We start from the raw sequence: 4,125 nt of genomic DNA, 5'->3' as shown, positions 1-4,125 counted from the left end.
TTAAATTTTTATTACAAAGGAAGCCAAATATATTGAAGTATAATTATAAAAATATTTTCCCCTAACTTGGTCACACAATCATGTGTGTGACTTAATTTTAAAAATTTATTTTGTTTTAAATTTATAGAATAAAACAAGCATTTCCATAACATCCTAAATATGTAAAAAACCATAAACCTCAGATTAAAAGCCATTTCCTAGAGGATGAAAATAGACTGTCTCTCTCCAGATGCTACTTCAGCTATAATTGGTCTGCAACAATAGATCCCAAGCCAAGCCCCACTTAGTCATTATTTGGACCTTGATTGGTTTAGAGTGAATGTAAGTAATAATTGTTTCTGTTTTGGCCAGAAACATTTAGGGTTTTCCCTTCCCAGGTAGGATTTTTTTTTTTTGACTAGGTTAAAGAGATAATTCTTTTCCTCATTTCTTACCTTGCCTTAATCACTGAAGGGTGGGTTGCCCATGTCAGCCAAACTTAGACCTGTTAAAGACCTTAGCTAGCTTAAAAAAGGCCAGGCTGCTACTCAGCCCTCCTGCACCCTTCAGCTTCCACTGCTCCCCAGGATGTATTACAGCAGCAGCCATCAGAAGCAATCAATGAATGTTCTCAAGCAAGGAGCAGCACATCAGGGCTGATTCCAACTATAAGTTCAAGTGCAAAGTGGTAGCAAATGGGAAGATTCTGGAAAATGATCCAATCTTTCTTGAACCTCATGAAGATCTGACAATCTGCAAATAATATAAAAAAAGATTGTTAGACTTCTGTTCCGTATTTGAACCCACAGTGCCAAGATCTTTTGTGGATGCAGCATGTATATATTGCAAGTATTTTTATTTTACTAATTCAGTGATGGAATATACCTTCAGATAATAATGCTTATTTATACTTTTTTGTCATGCATAGTAGATGGATGTCATGTGTTCTAGGGCATAGTTTGTTGGAAATCTTTTAAGAAAACTCTTTTGGACAGGAAAAGGCACTTGAAAAAAATTTGGAAAATGTACTCATTTTTTCAGCAGCCTAATTTCCACCTTATTTTCTCCTATCTTTACTAGCCATTTGAAGATTTTCTAGTTGATTTGAAGACTTGCTGTCCAGGACCAAATATCTGATGGCTTTCTTAATAGAACTGCTTTGACAGATGCTCAGCTTTTATATACACTTTCACAGATTGCTCTGACTACCATTTTATCCAATACCTCCAAAACTGGAATTAACATGAAAAGTTACTTATCAGAAAGTCTAATGCTAAAAGAGAATGGAATTTATTTGTCAGTTATCAGATACAATGAAATGCATGAAAACCTTAGTAAAGAAGCATGAACTACCAAGGCCTGAGAAAATTGCTTCCCTAAAATAGAAACTAGAGAAATGTCACAGTGCTGAATTTGCATTTAATATAAATGTAAAGAAGAGAAAGGGTTATGAAGATGATGAATATTTCCCAAAAAAATCTAAATTGGAAGAGAAAAAATGCACTGATGATGATCTTCTAGTTTCCCTATAACTTGATGGGTATTATCAAAAATGTTATGTTTGGACATTTAAAGTTAACTCCGTTCTGAGTTACAAAATTGACCACTTCTACTATAAGATAGAGTTTGTTTATATTGGTTCAAAATCATGCAGTGGAAATTAATTCCTTTAATTAAACTTTGTTTTATTGAAAATGTAAGTTCTTTGAGTGCAGAAATTGTCTTTATACTTGTATTTCTACCTAAAAGAGTTTTGACACATAGTTAAGTACTTAATAAATGGTAGTTGACTTACTGAGCAATGGTCTCTTGGTTAATGGTAAGAATAGTTTTCTTCCCAAGACCATGGAATGTTTCAGCCCTAAACTATAATTCAAAAGAACTGGATCCAAATATTGTCTTCACTATTTGTGAGCTGCATAATCTTGAGATCACTTTAATTTATCTAAGCCTCAGTTTCCCTCTTTGTAAAATGAGGATGGATCAAATAACCTATTTATAAAGTTAATTCTTGCTCTAAAATGTAGGTTCTATATTTTTCATGTGTTTATATCTATATATAACTCATCCATGTTGTTCCCCCCCTATAAATTGTAAGCTCTTTGAGGTCAAGAAATGTTTCATTTTTGTCTTTGTATCCCCAGTACAAAGTGTGACCCATTTTCGTCATTTCAGTGATGTCTCAGCCTTCATGACAGCATTTCTTAGCAAAAACACTAGAGTATTTGCCATTTCCTTCTCTAGCTTATTTGTATGGATGAAGAAACAAACAATGGTAAGTGATTTGCAGTTAATAAGTGTCTGAGATTAGATTTGAACTCTTGAAGATGGGTATTCCTGATTCTAGGACCAGTGCTGTATTCACTTTGCCATTTGCAGCTGCCCACCTGATTCTTAAAAAATGTCTTTTGATTGAATAAATGATTTGTCTGTAGAAAATTCACTGTAAAACCATTGCCTTAAAGTTACTTGGCTTCTTGGCATTCTTCTTGAGAAATACCAGATCTCATTCATAATTCCTAGGGATGACAAACCTTTGCTTTACTGTAATAAAATAATATGGTTCAGTAGTAAATACTGTCAATATTGCTAGGTGGAATTCTCAGTTATAACCCTTATTATCGTAATAGAAATTGACAGGCAGATACCTAACTAGATTGAATTTGACCCTTTCCGAAAGAACACTTGCAGACCCACTGGTCAAGTCAGTTAATGATTATTTATTGAATAATCATGGAGAGCTGAGGTTATGAAAGCAAAAAGTAGTTAAGATCATTTCAGTAAAGAAGGATGAAAGAAGTTCATGATTTGTTGATTCAAGGAGAATGTTCAGTTCATTTAATAATAAACTCCCCTTAACTCTGCTATGCTGGATTGGACTAGGAAACAAAAATTATTCTTGCACAATTTCTAGATGTATCAACCTCTACCACAGCTCTTAACTAAGGTATTAAGATTGTTGCTCCTGCCAGGGCCACAAAGCATAATGTTCTCAAAAAGACATAAGACTATATATTCTTTGTGGAAGGGTTTCCTATCAAATAACTAGCCTTAAGGCCTACATTGTCTTTTCTTTCAACATGGAACCTTAAATAAAGTAAATCTGAGCTTCATGGATTTTTGATGATAAGTTCCTTACCTTTTAATCAGGTATCACAGGAAGTCTTCACTAGCACAGTGTCTAACATATCAATTCAGTTTAGTTATTTTTACTTGTGTTCAATGCTCCATGACATCATTTGGAGTTTCCTGGTCAAAGATGCTGGAGTGTTTTACAAACATTTCCTTTTCCAACTCATTATGCTAATAAGGAACTGAGGCAAACAGGGTTAAGTGACTTGTCCAGGATTACACAGCTGGTAAGGAGATGAATCTTCCAAACTCCAAACACAACCTCAGATTATTTTTTTTTTTCAGAGAAATTCAATTATTGGGGAAGAGATTCTAGGATACATGGTCTCATATTAGGATAGAAATTCTAGGATACTTCCATATGTTGGGGAGAGAAAGAGATACCTTAGGACACTAGCCAATACTAGAGCTCCTAGGGTACCACAAAGGTACTTCTAACGAGATTAAAATCAAAGGAAGGAATAAATCTGGATTGGGGAGGAGTTTACTGGGATGCATAAGCCCAAAACATTCATTGGGAGCTTTCTATTTTAACTAACAATTCTCATTAATTAGATCCAAAGCTCAATTATTTCTGCTCTACTGGAATAGCTAATATGTCAATGCTTTCTAAGCATTGGTCCCCCGGGAAAAAGTTCCAATCATCCCACCTGCGTTGTAGCTCTGCCATCACATATCTTCACTATTCCATTTTGTACTATTGTCATTTTTCTCTTCTCTTTCTCTGCTTTCCCCCTTTGCCTCTTCTTTATGTATGTAGATCCACAAAGAGTCAATAGTCTGTCTTAGTGAGATAATAGATTAGTGTTGGCTCCCAAACTTAGATAAGAATTGAGCTAGCAGCTATATGCTCTTTTCACCTAAAGAGGCTTTTTTTTGGTATCAAAAAGTTGTCAAGGGAAGAATGTGTTATTTGGGGAAGAAAGGAAATTGAGTTGAGAAAAATCTAGCCTCATATATTCTAAACCAAGGTATGAGACCCAAGTCATTCTTTAATGAGAAAGGTTTTGTAGT

At 34.6% G+C, this 4,125-nt stretch overlaps 1 pseudogene; it reads left to right on the top strand.

The window, feature by feature from the left end:
• Window positions 1–604: 604 nt before the first annotated feature.
• LOC141540708 (cyclin-H-like) lies at window positions 605–1,511 on the top strand (annotated as a pseudogene).
• The last annotated feature ends 2,614 nt before the right edge of the window (window positions 1,512–4,125 follow it).

This window comes from Sminthopsis crassicaudata, chromosome 4, assembly GCF_048593235.1.
Source record: "Sminthopsis crassicaudata isolate SCR6 chromosome 4, ASM4859323v1, whole genome shotgun sequence".
NCBI lineage: Eukaryota > Metazoa > Chordata > Mammalia > Dasyuromorphia > Dasyuridae > Sminthopsis > Sminthopsis crassicaudata.
The sequence above is the reverse complement of the archived record's forward strand: the minus strand, read 5'-3'. Positions and strand labels throughout refer to the sequence as shown.